The 18,272-nt window shown below is 36.9% G+C and overlaps 1 non-coding gene and 1 pseudogene across 1 annotated transcript; both read left to right on the top strand.

Annotated features, from left to right (window-relative positions):
- The first annotated feature begins 14,274 nt into the window (after positions 1-14,274).
- LOC117577146 (5.8S ribosomal RNA) lies at positions 14,275-14,453 on the top strand. Its single transcript, XR_004573058.1, has one exon. It is a non-coding gene; the product is annotated as a 5.8S ribosomal RNA (ribosomal RNA).
- A 354-nt stretch (positions 14,454-14,807) lies between these two features.
- LOC117577167 (large subunit ribosomal RNA) lies at positions 14,808-18,272 on the top strand (annotated as a pseudogene; the record flags this gene model as incomplete).

Here is an 18,272-nt window from a genome sequence, read left to right as displayed (position 1 = left end):
AGCCGAAAATTTTCAAGTAAAAAAAAGTAACTAAAATTTATATTTTGTCATAATTAAAAAACTTGAATAATTTTGAACGAAAGGGAATACGGTTCCAATTCCGTAACCTGTTGAGTATCCGTTTGTTATTAAATATGGGCCCTCGTGCTCATCCTGGCAACAGGAACGACCATAAAGAAGCCGTCGAGAGATATCGGAAGAGTTTTCTTTTCTGTTTTAATAGCCGTACTACCATGGAAGTCTTTCGCAGAGAGATATGGTAGATGGGCTAGAAGAGCATGACATATACTGTTGTGTCGATATTTTCTCCTCGGACCTTGAAAATTTATGGTGGGGACACGCAAACTTCTCAACAGGCCGTACCAATATCCGCAGCTGGTCTCCAAGGTGAAGAGTCTCTAGTCGATAGAATAATGTAGGTAAGGGAAGTCGGCAAATTAGATCCGTAACTTCGGGATAAGGATTGGCTCTGAAGATTGAGATAGTCGGGCTTGATTGGGCCACACAATATAGATAATTTTGGTTGGTAACAACTGCAAACTTCTTCAACAGCGGCCCAACAGCTAAAGGGGAATTCTCCGCTGTCAGATTCCACGGTGCAAGAGATCATCTAAGTCAGAACCTGAATAATGTTAACGGTGAAGTGGGCGGCGAAGCTCGGCAATCTAGAATTCGCGTAACTTCGGATACCGGAAGTCCCGATCAGGATGGCTCCCCTCCCTGCAAGCATCTGAAGACATAGTGAAACGTTAAGGGACACAGGATGACATGGTTTATGTGGGTCGAAGTCTGCGGAGGGGAAGTAGTGGTTCAATCTATCAGCAATATTATAGATAGTAGCCGTTCTCGTTCAACAGATAGTCTTATTAGATATGTACCACTTATTGTGGCCAAGTCGTGGTGTCTTTCGGGTGCTGGACCGATGTAGTTTCGGCAGCAGCGAATATGAGCGGCGAAAGGGGCCATTGGGTTACCACCCCGATGGTCCCTGAAAAACTGATGGTGCAAACTTAAATAACATGCCTCGGATAGCTGAAAGTTATTCAGTGAATTCTCCTACGGCATCCGTAGGAGCCCATCAGGGAAGGAACGTAGATGCTAATCCAGTTGTTGGACATCTATGTGTGGAATGCGGCCGATCTTTTGGAACAAAGACCGGTTTAGGCGTCCACATGTCGCGTCAGCACAAAGACAGCTTGATGAGCTTCGTACGCGTGTTGACGTGAAAACCAGGTGGTGTGAGGAAGAATTGGCCATGATGGCGAGGAAGGAACTTGAGCTCATAGCAAATGGCGAGAGGTTCATTAATAAAAAGCTGGCGTTGCATTTTCCAGAACGCAGCGTCGATGCTATTAAAAAGTGTCGACAGAGGGATAATTATAAGGCAAAAATCGAGCAGCTAAGAGGGCAAGCGGCTCTTATCCCCGAAATTAGTGAACCACAAACCATTACGCGCCGCCCTAGTATAAGTGGGCTTGAGTCTTCTTCTTCAATGTCAGAGTCGGTTCCAATCACACCATCGATACATTCGGACGACGTCCTCATGCGGATACTGCGGGGCTTCGGCCCTGTGGGATGTAATCGATCGTGGAGAGTCGAGGTTCTGTCTGCAATCTATCATTGATGGAGCGCAGACTTCGGGCAAAGAAGCAACTCTCCAGTGTTTGTCTAACTATCTCCTGGAAATTTTTCCGAATCGAAACGAAGGTCCGGTTTCGGCGAGAGTCTTTCCTGAGCCTCGCAATAGGAGACAAAATAGAAGGCAGCAGTTCGCTAGGGTTCAGCGTAACTGGGACAAACATAAAGGTCGATGCATTGGATCCTTGCTTGCAGGACCCGACGAGTCGGTAATGCCAAACCAAGAGATTATGGAACCATACTGGAGAGAAGTCATGACACAGCAGAGCCTTTCCTCTTTGCCAATTCTAGCACCGATGCACAACCATATGGGACACTTGCTTGAGGGGTATGGTCACCTATTACGTCCTAGGGACCTGCATTGGCATCAAGTGCCTTTGACTTCTTCTCACCGGACCGGACGGAATATCTCCCAGAACCTGCCAGGAGTATTCAGTGGTGTTATGCATCCGGCATACATGAACCTATTTGCTCTGGTGCGGCAAAACATACCCACACTCTTTGCCAATGGCCTAAGAACCGTTTTCAATCCCGAAGACGGTAAGAAGCATCCGACCAGAAAGACTAGTCCCGTCGGCGATATGCTTTCTGGTCATGAGTTAGACAAATCAATTGGCCGATCATTGGCATCATCGATATGGCCCTCATCAGTACGAATTGGGATTCCGCGTCAGCGGGGGTTTCTTCCTACTTGGAGGTTGCGCGCGATAACGCGACAAATAGTTGTTGACTTAGATCCTGAGGGACACCCATAGACGCATGCGTGCGTGTTAATAATGCGACAAACTGAGTGTCAGGCAAGCGTTTGACTCTGTGTCCTCACGCAGGACGGTAATTGAACACCGCTATCGCTGTATGGTGCACCAACGGGTTTTGTTGACTACGTACGTAGCTTGTACTTGGGAGGTGGCACTAGTCTCAATGGTAAAGGCTGGAGATCAGAGGAATTCGTCCCTGCTAGAGGTGTGAAGCAGGGTGACCCTTTGTCTCCACATATGTTCAACTTGGTCATCGACCGGTTGCTCAGGTCTCTACCGGACGAGATTGGTGTCAGTGTCGGAAATGCCAAAACAAACGCTGCAGCGTTCGCAGACGATCTGGTGTTGTTTGCTTCTCTACACCGAAGGGCCTTCAGGCATTATTGGATACCACGGTCTCCTTTTTGGCGTCCGTTGGGCTGACCCTAAACGCTAATAAGTGTTTTACTGTTAGTGTCAAGGGGCAACCGAAGCAGAAGTGTACTGTGATCGAATCACGGAGCTTCTGTGTAGGTTCGCGCACGTGTCCAAGCTTGAAGCGTTCGGAGGAGTGGAGGTATCTCGGCATTCAGTTCACTGCGGACGGGAGGGCCCGCTACAATCCGACTGAGGACATTGGTCCCAGATTGGATATCATATCGCGGTCCCCCCTGAAGCCACAGCAGAAGTTATTCGCCCTCAGAACTGTCCTCATTCCACAGCAGCTATATCACAAGCTAACCCTTGGTAGTGTGGCAATAGGCGTTTTGAGAAAGTGTGACAGACTGGTACGGTCGGTCGTAAGGAAATGGTTAGATCTTCCTATGGATGTGTCAGTAGCATTCTTCCATGCCCCCCACACAAGTGGGGGTCTCGGTGTTCCCTCAGTTCGAAGGACAGCTCCAATGCTGCGCATACAGAGGCTAACGAACATATAAATGGCCCCACCTCGAGCAATCCGAGACGGCCAGTTCGTTCCTTAGTGCGGAAATTCGGAGGGCCCGAGATAGGTGCAAGGCATCGGGAGACGCGGCTCTGGATACACGCCTTTTGATCGATTCGTACTGGGCGGATAGGTTGCACTCCTCTGTTGATGGTAGCGGTCTCCGTGAAGCAGGGCGTTATGCTCCGCAACACGGGTGGGTTGTCGCACCCACGCGTTTGTTAACTGGAAAAGCTTATTTGAATGGGATCAAACTGCGGATAAATGCCCTACCCCACGCGGTCTCGTACCACGAGGGGAAGGCACGAATTGGAGAGGCAGTGTCGTGCAGGATGTGATGCTCCCGAATCACTAAACCACATTCTGCAGAAGTGTCATCGTACGCATGGGAGGCGGGTGGCTAGACACAACAGTGTAGCTAATTATCTCAAGCGGGGACTTGAGACGAGAGGCTACTCTGTCATTGCTGAACCAAGTCTGCAGGGAGAGAACAGGATATATAAGCCGGACCTGGTGGGTTTCCGACCAGATCACACTATAGTGATCGACGCTCAGGTTGTGACTGACGGACTTGATCTTGACCAAGCTCATCAGAGTAAGGTTGAGATCTACGACAGACAGGACGTACGAACGGCTCTGGTTCGGGATTATCGGGCACATGAGGACATTAAAATCGTTTCTGCTACGCTAAACTGGAGGGGCATCTGGAGCTATCGGTCGGTAAAACGACTGAGAGCACTGGGAGTCCTTAACGCTGGTGATAGCAATATTATCAGTACCAGGGTGGTAGATGGCGGAGTCTGCGGCTTTAAGACGTTCATGTTCCATACTGGATATCGCCAAGGAGTGGGTTAGCACCGAGGTTTACTTTCCTCATTGAAAGTCAACTACACTGGCCAACATCTATTGTGTACAAAGTAAAGGGAAAACAGTCATATGACGTGCCATTCATATATGGCATTGTTGTGTGGGCAAATTCATTTCCTACAAAAAAAAAAAAAAAAAAATAGCCAAATGCCTCGTCATCTAATTAGTGACGCGCATGAATGGATTAACGAGATTCCTACTGTCCCTATCTACTATCTAGCGAAACCACAGCCAAGGGAACGGGCTTGGAATAATTAGCGGGGAAAGAAGACCCTTTTGAGCTTGACTCTAATCTGGCAGTGTAAGGAGACATAAGAGGTGTAGAATAAGTGGGAGATATTAAATTTCGGTTTAGTATCGACAATGAAATACCACTACTCTTATTGTTTCCTTACTTACTTGATTAAATGGAACGTGTATCATTTCCTAGCCATTATACGGATATATATTTATTATATCTTATGGTATTGGGTTTTGATGCAAGCTTCTTGATCAAAGTATCACGAGTTTGTTATATAATCGCAAACAAATTCATTAATGAGAGAGTGCATTTATGTGTTCTTAAATTAAAAATTTGGTATAACTCCAATTACTCAGGTATGATCCAATTCAAGGACATTGCCAGGTAGGGAGTTTGACTGGGGCGGTACATCTCTCAAATAATAACGGAGGTGTCCCAAGGCCAGCTCAGTGCGGACAGAAACCACACATAGAGCAAAAGGGCAAATGCTGACTTGATCTCGGTGTTCAGTACACACAGGGACAGCAAAAGCTCGGCCTATCGATCCTTTTGGTTTAAAGAGTTTTTAACAAGAGGTGTCAGAAAAGTTTACCATAGGGATAACTGGCTTGTGGCGGCCAAGCGTTCATAGCGACGTCGCTTTTTGATCCTTCGATGTCGGCTCTTCCTATCATTGTGAAGCAAAATTCACCAAGCGTTGGATTGTTCACCCATGCAAGGGAACGTGAGCTGGGTTTAGACCGTCGTGAGACAGGTTAGTTTTACCCTACTAATGACAAAACGTTGTTGCGACAGCATTCCTGCGTAGTACGAGAGGAACCGCAGGTACGGACCAATGGCACAATACTTGTTCGAGCGAACAGTGGTATGACGCTACGTCCGTTGGATTATGCCTGAACGCCTCTAAGGTCGTATCCGTGCTGGACTGCAATGATAAATAAGGGGCAATTTGCATTGTATGGCTTCTAAACCATTAAAAGTTTATTATTCATTTAATAGACGACGATGGATGTGATGCCAATGTTACATATAACATAGTAAATTGGGAGGATCTTCGATCACCTGGTGCCGCGCTAGTTATATATTAAAACATTATTTAATACAATGACAAAGCCTTGAATCAATTGTAAACGACTTTTATAACAGGCAAGGTGTTGTAAGTGGTTGAGCAGCTGCCATACTGCGATCCACTGAAGCTTATCCTTTGCTTGACGATTCGATAAAATATATATGTTTAAGGCATATATAAAAAAATATATATATATATTTATATATATAAATATGCAAAATTGTATGCATAATTATTAATTATGTGTTATACAATTACGCATATAAGAAGAAAATTATATATATATATATATATATATATATTATATATATAATAAATAATAATATATCTATGTGTACAAAATATACTTGTGTATTTTAAATATGCATTTATTTAGTATGCGTTAGTTATATATATTTATTTGGTAGCAAAAGGAACGCCATTATATTAGTGGCGAAAATTAATAATATGCATAGTAAGTATATCTATGTATACAAAATACTTGCATATTTTATATATGCATTTATTTATTATGCGTTGGTTATATATATTTATTTGGTAGCAAAAGGAACGCCATTATATTAGTGGCGAAAATTAAGAATATGCATAGTATATCTATGTGTACAAAATACTTGCGTATTTTATATATGCATTTATTTATAATGCGTTGGTTATATATATTTATTTGGTAGCAAAAGGAACGCCATTATATTAGTGGCGAAAATCAAGAATATGCATATAGTATATCTATGTGTACAAAATACTTGCGTATTTTATATATGCATTTATTTATTATGCGTTGGTTATATATATTTATTTGGTAGCAAAAGGAACGCCATTATATTAGTGGCGAAAATTAAGAATATGCATAGTATATCTATGTGTACAAAATACTTGTATATTTTAATATATGCATTTATTTAGTAAGCGTTAGTTATATATATTTATTTGGTAGCCAGAAGGACGCCATCATATTAGTGGCGAAAATTAAAAATATGCATGGTATATCTATGTGTACAAAATACTTGTGTATTTTAAATATACATTTATAATGCGTACGCAATTACATGAATTTGGTAGCCAGAAGGACGCCATCATATTAGTGGCGAAAATTAAAAATATAAAATATGCATATAAAAATAGTATATACATTTATGTATGTATCTATATGAACAGAATACTTGCGTATTTTAAGTATGCATTTATTTCATACACACGTTATTATGTGTTTGGTAGCAAAAGAACGCCATCATATTAGTGGCACAAATTAAGACATGAGATATGAGTTCAGCTTTGAAAAAAAATTTCAACATATGAAAATTGAAGAAAAAACTTTTTAAATAGCATTTTATACTGTTTATTAATATAAATGAGATAAGATTTTGAATTTAACTTGAGAAAAAGATTTTTTGGACTTGGTGAATTTTTTATTGAACTGCAGCCATATGATATGAGGTTCTACCGAGAGATGAGTTCAACTTTGACAAAAAAATTTCAACATATGAAAATTGAAGAAAAAACTTTTTAAATATCATTTTATACAGTTATATTAATAAAATGAGATACAATTTTGAATTTAACTTGAGAAAAAAATTTTTTGGACTTGGTGAATTTTTTATTGAATTGCAGCCATATGATATGAGGTTCTACCGAGAGATGAGTTCAACTATGAAAAAAATTTCAACATATGAAAATTGAAGAGAAAAACTTTTTAAATATCATTTATATACAGTTTATTAATATAATGAGATAAGATTTTGAATTTAACTTGAGAAAAAGATTTTTTTGACTTGGTGAAATTTTTATTGAACTGCAGCCATATGATATGAGGTTCTACCGAGAGATGAGTTCAACTTTGACAAAAAATTTCAACATATGAAAATTGAAGAAAAACTTTTTAAATATTATCATTTTAAACAGTTTATTAATATAATGAGATAAGATTTTGAATTTAACTTGAGAAAAAGAGATTTTTTGGACTTGGTGAATTTTTTTATTGAACTTCAGCCATATGATATGAGGTTCTACCGAGATATGAGTTCAACATTGAAAAAAATTTCAACATATGAAAATTGAAGAAAAAAACTTTTTAAATATCATTTTATACAGTTTATTAATATATAATGAGATACGATTTTGAATTTAACTTGAGAAAAAAATTTTTTGGACTTGGTGAATTTTTTATTGAACTGCAGCCATATGATATGAGGTTCTACCGAGATATGAGTTCAACTTTGACAAAAAATTTCAACATATGAAAATTGAAGAAAAAACTTTTTATATATATCATTTTATATAGTTTTTTAATAAAATGAGATAAGAGATTTTGAATTTAACTTGAGAAAAAAATTTTTTGGACTTGGTAAACTTGGACTTGGTAAATTTTTATTGAACTTCAGCCATATATGATATGAGGTTCTACCGAAATATGAGTTCAACTTTGACAAAAAATTTCAACATATGAAAATTGAAGAAAAACTTTTTAAATAGCATTTTATACTGTTTATTAATATAATGAGATAAGATTTTTAATTTAACTTGAGAAAAAATTTTTTGGACTTGGTGAATTTTTTATTGAACTACAGCCATATGATATGAGGTTCTACCGAGATATGAGTTCAACTTTGACAAAAAATTTCAACATATGAAAATTGTAGAAAAAAACTTTTTATATATATCATTTTATACAGTTTTTTAATAAAATGAGATAAGATTTTGAATTTAACTTGAGAAAAAAATTTTTTGGACTTGGTGAATTTTTTATTGAACTGCAGCCATATGATATAAGGTTCTACCGAGATATGAGTTCAACTTTGACAAAAATTTTAAACAATGTTAAACAATTTACGATTGTACTAGTATTTTATACAAATTATTGATAACAAAATAATGAAGTTTTGCTGTTGTATTATTAAAATAGTGCCACATAAAGATACATTAGGTGGTAGACCTTAGTAAAATGAGCGGGTTGTAGAAAACGTGTCACAAAACCTATATAGGGGTGGTGAGGTCGGGCAGGCATGTCATATGAGAAAAATTTCACAAGTGAAATATATATGTTCTATGTATATGGAGTGTAATGCCGGCATATAGTCATATATAAAAATAATATATGAAAATAATCATATAGAAGGCAATATGATTAAAAAAAGTTAAAAATAATGAAGTTTTACTGTTGCATTATTAAATTAGTGCAACATAAAGATACATTAGGTGATATACCTTAGTAAAATGAGCTGGTGTTGTAGAAAACGTGTCACAAAACCTATATAGGGGTGGTGATGTCGAGCAGGCATGTCATATGAGAAAAATTTCACAAGTGAAATATATATGACTATGTATATGGAGTGAGTCTTGCCGGCATAAGTCATATATAAATAATATATGAAAATAATCATATAGAAGGCAATATGATTAAAAAAGTTAAAATAATGAAGTTTTACTGTTGTATTATTAAATTAGTGCAACACAAAAAGATACGTTAGATGGTAATACTAAATAAAATAAGAGCATTGTAGAAAACGTGTCACAAAACCTATATAGGGGTGGTGAGGTCGGGCAGGCATGTCATATGAGAAAAATTTCACAAGTGAAATATATATGACTATTTATATGGAGTGTCATGCCGGCATAAGTCATATATAAATAATATATGAAAATAATCATATAGAAGGCAATATGATTAAAAAAGTTAAAAATAATGAAGTTTTACTGTTGCATTATTATTAGTGCAACATAAAGATACATTAGGTGGTATACCTTAGTAAAATGAGCTGGTTGTAGAAAACGTGTCACAAAACCTATATAGGGGTGGGGAGCAGGCATGTCATATGAGAAAAATTTCACAAGTGAAATATATATGACTATGTATATGGAGTGAGTCTTGCCGGCATAAGTCATATATAAATAATATATATGAAAATAATCATATAGAAGGCAATATGATTAAAAAAGTTAAAAATAATGAAGTTTTACTGTTGTATTATTAAATTAGTGCAACAAAAAGATACGTTAGATGGTAATACTAAATAAAATAAGAGCATTGTAGAAAACGTGTCACAAAACCTATATAGGGGTGGTGAGGTCGGGCAGGCATGTCATATGAGAAAAATTTCACAAGTGAAATATATATGACTATTTATATGGAGTGTCATGCCGGGCATAAAGTCATATATATAATAATATATGAAAATAATCATATAGAAGGCAATATGAAAAAAAAGTTTAAAAATAATGAAGTTTTACTGTTGCATTATTAAATTAGTGCAACATAAAGATACATTAGGTGGTATACCTTAGTAAAATGAGCTGGTTGTAGAAAACGTGTCACAAAACCTATATAGGGGTGGTGATGTCGAGCAGGCATGTCATATGAGAAAAATTTCACAAGTGAAATATATATGACTATGTATATGGAGTGAGTCTTGCCGGCATAAGTCATATATAAATAATATATGAAAATAATCATATAGAAGGCAATATGATTAAAAAAGTTAAAAATAATGAAGTTTTACTGTTGTATTATTAAATTAGTGCAACAAAAAGATACGTTAGATGGTAATACTAAATAAATAAGAGCATTGTAGAAAACGTGTCACAAAACCTATATAGGGGTGGTGAGGTCGGGCAGGCATGTCATATGAGAAAAATTTCACAAGTGAAATATATATGACTATTTATATGGAGTGTCATGCCGGCATAAGTCATATATATAAATAATATATGAAAATAATCATATAGAAGGCAATATGATTAAAAAAGTTAAAAATAATGAAGTTTTACTGTTGCATTATTAAATTAGTGCAACATAAAGATACATTAGGTGGTATACCTTAGTAAAATGAGCTGGTTGTAGAAAACGTGTCACAAAACCTATATAGGGGTGGTGATGTCGAGCAGGCATGTCATATGAGAAAAATTTCACAAGTGAAATATATATGACTATGTATATGGAGTGAGTCTTGCCGGCATAAGTCATATATAAATAATATATGAAAATAATCATATAGAAGGCAATATGATTAAAAAAAGTTTAAATAATGAGTTTTACTGTGGCATTGATTAAATTGAGTGCAACATAAGATAACATTAGGTGGGTATACTTAGTAATATGAGCTGGTTGTGAAGTGTCACAAAACCTATATAGGGGTGGTGATGTGCGAGCAGGATATCATATGAGAAATTCAAGTGAGTGAAATATATATGATACTGTATACTGAGTGAGTCTTGCGGCATAAAGTCATATTATCAAATAATAATGAAAATAATCATATAGAAGGCAATATATGAAAAAAGTTCAAATAAATGAAGTTTTAAAACTGTTGTAGTCATTAAATTAGTGCAACAAAAGATACAGTTAGATGGTAATACTAAATATAAATAAGAGATTGTAGAAAACGTCTCACAACAAACCTTATACATGGTGGCGCAGTGTGTGCTCATCACGTATATATGTATTGGATGCATATAATTTCAGTTTGCATATTAAGTAATACAATTATATGTAATTATTAATTAAATTATTAGTCTTCATCCGATATACAATTGATACTACCTTATATGGTTATATAATTATTACTGATGTATATAACAGCATATAATGTATAAATGTCTTTTTCAAAAGAAGACAGTGGTTTCGTAGGGCTAAAGAATTATATTTTGTGAATAATTGAAATCCTCTCGTGACACTATTGTGACTGGAGGTTTTTTAACTAACTATAATATTGTCTACACGTAAATGCAGAATTAGATAAAATTATCAGTTTGTTCATTCAAATAAAATACATTTTTATTCAATTAATTGAAATTTACATTATAAATATGCATGTGTGATTAAATATAATTCTAGTTGAATATAAAATGATATTTTTGAAGATTAATAGACACATATATTTTATATATATAAGTATTATATATCTTATATAAACAATTGTGAATCTATACTAGCGCGAAGTGAATGCATCTAATTATGGCCACATTCGTATATGTACAGAATGTCAAGTATATAACATATACATATATACAATTATTGAATTATTATTCGTTTGTTATTCAAAATATTTGTGATGTTGTCATGTATTTTACATATTTGAAGATTTATGTAATTATATATTTTAAATATATTTACATAATGAAATGAACATTATTCTGGTTGATCGCCTGCCAGTAGTTATATGCTTGTCTCAAAGATTAAGCCATGCATGTCTAAGTACACACGAATTAATAGTGAAACCGGCAAAAGGCTCATTATATCAGTTATGGTTCCTGTAGATCGTTAACAGTTACTTGGATAACTGTTGGTAATTCTAGAGCTACATACATAGCAATTAAAACACGGACCTTCTGGAACGTGTGCATTTTTATTAGGCTAAACCAAGCGATCGCAAGGATCGTTACAACTGGTTGAACTCTAGATAACATGCAGATCGGTATGGTCTCGTACCGACGACAGAATCTTTTCAAATGTCTGCCCTATCAACTTTTGAATGGTAGTATCTAGGACTACCATGGTTGCAACGGGTAAACGGGGAATCAGGGTTCGATGTTCCGGAGAGGGAGCCTGAGAAACGGCTACCACATCTAAGGAAGGCAGCAGGCGCGCGTAAATTACCCACTCCCAGCTCGGGGAGGTAGTGACGAAAAAATAACAATACGGACTCATATCCGAGGCCCTGTAATTGGAATGAGTACACTTTAAGATCCTTTAACAAGGACCTATTGGAGGGCAAGTCTGGTGCCAGCAGCCGCGGTAATGCCAGCTCCAATAGCGTATATTAAAGTTTGTTGCGGGTTAAAACGTTCGTAGTTGAACTTGTGCTTCATACGGGTAGTGCAACTTAGTATTGTAGTTAGTACTATACCTTTATGTATGTAAGCGTATTACCGGTGGGAGTTCTTATATATAATTAGGTACTTGTACTTTTTTATATGTTCCTCCTATTTAAGAACTGCATTAGTGCTCTCATCGAGTGTATTCTTGTGGGCCGGTACAATTACTTGATGAACAAATTAGAGTGCTTAAAGCAGGCCTTCAAATGCCTGAATATTCTGTGCATGGATAATGAAATAAGACCTCTGTTCTGCTTTCATTGGTTTTCAGATCAAGAGGTAATGATTAATAGAAGCAGTTTGGGGGCATTAGTATTACGACGCGAGAGGTGAAATTCTTGGACCGTCGTAAGACTAACTTAAGCGAAAGCATTTGCCTAAAGATGTTTTCATTAATCAAGAACGAAAGTTAGAGGTTCGAAGGCCGATCAATACCGCCCTAGTTCTAAACCATAAACGATTGCCAGCGTAGCAATTGGGCTTGTAGCTACTCTTTATGGCTCTCTCAGTCGCTTCCCCGGAAAACCCAAAGCTTATTGGGCTCCGCGGGGAAGTAATGGTTGCAAAGCTGAAACTTAAAGGGAATTGATCTTGGAAGCGGCACCACCAGGAGTGGAGCCTGCGGCTTAATTTGACTCAAACACAGGAAAACTTACCAGGTCCGAAACAGTAGTGTGTAAGACAGATTGATAGCTCTTTCTCGAATCTTATGGGTCTTGTGGTGGCATGGACCTGTTCTCAGTTATCGTCGGAGTGATTGTCTGGTTAATTCCGATAACGAACGAGACTCAAATATATTTAAATAGATATCTTCAGTTTATTATCGGTGTTGAGCTTATATAGCCTTCCATTCAGTGGTGCAGTAAATGTTTATTGTGGTTGACTGTGTTTATAGTAAGTGGAGCCGTACCTGTCTGGTTTGTCCATCTATAAGGACAGACTAGCTTCTTTATGACAAATTGCGTCTAGCAATAATGAGATTTGAGCAATAAAGCGTTCTGTGGATCCCTTAGATGTACTGGGCTGCACGCGCGCTACAATGAAGAGTATATCACGTGTATTTCCCTAGACGAGAGGTCCGGGTACAACCGCTGAAGACCACTTTCATTGCTTGGATTCGTGAACTGAAACTGTTCACATGAACTTGGAATTACACAGTAAAGTGTGCATCATTAACTCGCACATGTTGAATGTACGGTCCTGCACCTTATGTGCACATCCCGCCCGTCGCTACCCGATTGCGATTATTATAGTGAGGTCATCTCGCGGACGTGATCACTGTGACGCCTTGTGTGTTGCGGTTGTTTCGCAAAAGTTGACCGAACTTGATTATTTAGAGGAAGTAAAAGTCGTAACACAAGGTTTCCGTAGGTGAACCTGCGGAAGGATCATTATTGTTTTAATGCATCTAACCGTTAATAAATTAAATTTGTTTTTCTCTTTTAGGGAATTGCAATATTTAATAAATTATGTAACTAATAAATATAAATATTTTATTCAATCATATGAGATACAATTATGCAACATATAATAATTTAAATTAGCTAAAAACCGTTTGTCATGTATTATTATTATTATATACTGTATTAAGAGTGTTTTATGTGTTTTGGATAAAATAAAAAACTGCGTGTATATGTACCATAATATACATGCGTTGCAAAATGTATTGTGCATATTCCAGTGCGCATACATTGGTTCGCAACACCTAAAGAAAAACAATGTTGTACCTGTTTGCAGGTTAACGCTTTACATATGTTGATCATAATAAATCCAAATTTAGCTAAAAATATATTGTCATATATATATTATTATCGATTATGTAATGAACTAAGACCATTTCGAACATTTGAATTTAGGTATAAAAAAAAAAATTTTATTTTGAAGGAATTGATATATGCCAGTAAAATGGTGTATTTTAATTTCTTTTCAATAAAAATATTCTTGACGTAATGAAATAAAAAAAAAATTGTATCACTCTAAGCGGTGGATCACTCGGCTCATGGGTCGATGAAGAACGCAGCAAACTGTGCGTCATCGTGTGAACTGCAGGACACATGAACATCGACATTTTGAACGCATATCGCAGTCCATGCTGTTATGTACTTTAATTAATTTTTTAGTGCTGCTTGGACTACATATGGTTGAGGGTTGTAAGACTATGCTAAATAAGTTGTTTAAAATTTTTCGGAATTTTAAGCACATTGTATATTATTGGATAATATAAGTGTGAATCTAAAAAGTTCTCGCTTAAGATATTCATAATATGAATTAATAAATGAAAATACTAAAACTCTGTTGCATGAGAAATTTGAAGAATTATATGTTCTTTATTCATTTCAAATAATATTGAGGAATGTCTAGCATAAAATATATTATTTTATAAACTAGAATTGCCTCTTATTAACGAATATGGTATAAAGAATAATTTTGTGAATATTATGGACCTTCAAGAAAAAAATAGTATATTTCAAAATAGGCAGAGAATTGTCTATAAGTGTAATTAAACAACCTCAACTCATATGGGACTACCCCCTGAATTTAAGCATATTAATTAGGGGAGGAAAAGAAACTAACAAGGATTTTCTTAGTAGCGGCGAGCGAAAAGAAATCAGTTCAGCACTAAGTCACTTTGTCTATATGGCAAATGTGAGATGCAGTGTATGGAACGTCAATATTCTAGTATGAGAAATTAACGATTTAAGTCCTTCTTAAATGAGGCCATTTACCCATAGAGGGTGCCAGGCCCGTATAACGTTAATGATTATTAGATGATGTTTCCAAAGAGTCGTGTTGCTTGATAGTGCAGCACTAAGTGGGGTGGTAAACTCCATCTAAAACTAAATATAACCATGAGACCGATAGTAAACAAGTACCGTGAGGGAAAGTTGAAAAGAACTCTGAATAGAGAGTTAAATAGTACGTGAAACTGCTTAGAGGTTAAGCCCGATGAACCTGAATATCCGTTATGGAAAATTCATCATTAGAATTGTAATATTTAATCAATATTATAACGATAGTGTGCATTTTTTCCATATATAAGGACATTGTAATCTATTAGCATGTATGGAATTTATCAAACAATTTTGATAAGAGTTTATTTAAATTAGAGTGCTTGCATTTTAACATAAAATAAATTTCAAAAAATTTGATAAAGTGCTGATAGATTATATGAGTACAGTGCGTTAATTTTTCGGAATTATATAATGGCATGATTATCATTGATTTTTATGTTTATTATAAGCACTTGTATGATTAACAATGCGAAAGATTCAGGATACCTTCGGGACCCCCGTCTTGAAACACGGACCAAGGAGTCTAACATATGTGCAAGTTATTGGGATATAAACCTAATAGCGTAATTAACTTGACTATTATTGGGATTAGTTTTTTAACTATTTATAGTTGATTAACGCAATCCCGGGGCGTTCTATATAGTTATGTATAATAATATTTATATTATTTATGCCTCTAACTGGAACGTACCTTGAGCATATATGCTGTGACCCCGAAGATGGTGAACTATACTTGATCAGGTTGAAGTCAGGGGAAACCCTGATGGAAGACCGAAACAGTTCTGACGTGCAAATCGATTGTCAGAATTGAGTATAGGGGCGAAAGACCAATCGAACCATCTAGTAGCTGGTTCCTTCCGAAGTTTCCCTCAGGATAGCTGGTGCATTTAACTGTTGTATAAAATAATCTTATCTGGTAAAGCGAATGATTAGAGGCCTTAGGGTCGAAACGATCTTAACCTATTCTCAAACTTTAAATGGGTAAGAACCTTAACTTTCTTGATATGAAGTTTAAGGTTATGATATAATGTGCCCAGTGGGCCACTTTTGGTAAGCAGAACTGGCGCTGTGGGATGAACCAAACGTAATGTTACGGTGCCCAAATTAACAACTCATTCAGAAACCATGAAAGGCGTTGGTTGCTTAAAACAGCAGGACGGTGATCATGGAAGTCGAAATCCGCTAAGGAGTGTGTAACAACTCACCTGCCGAAGCAACTAGCCCTTAAAATGGATGGCGCTTAAGTTGTATACCTATACATTACCGCTAAAGTAGATGATTTATATTACTTGTAATATAAATTTTGAAACTTTAGTGAGTAGGAAGGTACAATGGTGTGCTTAGAAGTGTTTGGCGTAAGCCTGCATGGAGCCGTCATTGGTACAGATCTTGGTGGTAGTAGCAAATAATCGAATGAGACCTTGGAGGACTGAAGTGGAGAAGGGTTTCGTGTGAACAGTGGTTGATCACGAGTTAGTCGGTCCTAAGTTCAAGGCGAAAGCCGAAAATTTTCAAGTAAAAAAAAGTAACTAAAATTTATATTTTGTCATAATTAAAAAACTTGAATAATTTTGAACGAAAGGGAATACGGTTCCAATTCCGTAACCTGTTGAGTATCCGTTTGTTATTAAATATGGGCCTCGTGCTCATCCTGGCAACAGGAACGACCATAAAAAGAAGCCGTCGAGAGATATCGGAAGAGTTTTCTTTTCTGTTTTATAGCCGTACTACCATGGAAGTCTTTCGCAGAGAGATATGGTAGATGGGCTAGAAGAGCATGACATATACTGTTGTGTCGATATTTTCTCCTCGGACCTTGAAAATTTATGGTGGGGACACGCAAACTTCTCAACAGGCCGTACCAATATCCGCAGCTGGTCTCCAAGGTGAAGAGTCTCTAGTCGATAGAATAATGTAGGTAAGGGAAGTCGGCAAATTAGATCCGTAACTTCGGGATAAGGATTGGCTCTGAAGATTGAGATAGTCGGGCTTGATTGGGAAACAATAACATGGGTTTATGTGCTCGTTCTGGGTAAATAGAGTTTCTATCATTTATGGTAGTTTCTTGTTCCCCGGATAGTTTAGTTACGTAGCCAATTGTGGAACTTTCTTGCTAAAATTTTTAAGAATACTAGTTGGGCAACCAGCTAGTTCTTTTAAATTATAACGATTATCAATTAACAATCAATTCAGAACTGGCACGGACTTGGGGAATCCGACTGTCTAATTAAAACAAAGCATTGTGATGGCCCTAGCGGGTGTTGACACAATGTGATTTCTGCCCAGTGCTCTGAATGTCAAAGTGAAGAAATTCAAGTAAGCGCGGGTCAACGGCGGGAGTAACTATGACTCTCTTAAGGTAGCCAAATGCCTCGTCATCTAATTAGTGACGCGCATGAATGGATTAACGAGATTCCTACTGTCCCTATCTAATCTATCTAGCGAAACCACAGCCAAGGGAACGGGCTTGGAATAATTAGCGGGGAAAGAAGACCCTTTTGAGCTTGACTCTAATCTGGCAGTGTAAGGAGACATAAGAGGTGTAGAATAAGTGGGAGATATTAAATTTCGGTTTAGTATCGACAATGAAATACCACTACTCTTATTGTTTCCTTACTTACTTGATTAAATGGAACGTGTATCATTTCCTAGCCATTATACGGATATATTTATTATATCTTATGGTATGGGTTTTGATGCAAGCTTCTTGATCAAAGTATCACGAGTTTGTTATATAATCGCAAACAAATTCATTAATGAGAGAGTGCATTTATGTGTTCTTAAAATTAAAAATTTGGTATAACTCCAATTACTCAGGTATGATCCAATTCAAGGACATTGCCAGGTAGGGAGTTTGACTGGGGCGGTACATCTCTCAAATAATAACGGAGGTGTCCCCAAGGCCAGCTCAGTGCGGACAGAAACCACACATAGAGCAAAAGGGCAAATGCTGACTTGATCTCGGTGTTCAGTACACACAGGGACAGCAAAAGCTCGGCCTATCGATCCTTTTGGTTTAAAGAGTTTTTTAACAAGAGGTGTCAGAAAAGTTACCATAGGGATAACTGGCTTGTGGCGGCCAAGCGTTCATAGCGACGTCGCTTTTTGATCCTTCGATGTCGGCTCTTCCTATCATTGTGAAGCAAAAATTCACCAAGCGTTTGATTGTTCACTCCAT

Source organism: Drosophila albomicans, unplaced genomic scaffold (genome assembly GCF_009650485.2).
Source record: "Drosophila albomicans strain 15112-1751.03 unplaced genomic scaffold, ASM965048v2 utg000152l_pilon, whole genome shotgun sequence".
Lineage (NCBI taxonomy): Eukaryota > Metazoa > Arthropoda > Insecta > Diptera > Drosophilidae > Drosophila > Drosophila albomicans.
Note: the sequence above shows the minus strand (reverse complement) of the source record. Positions and strands in the feature narration are given on the sequence as shown.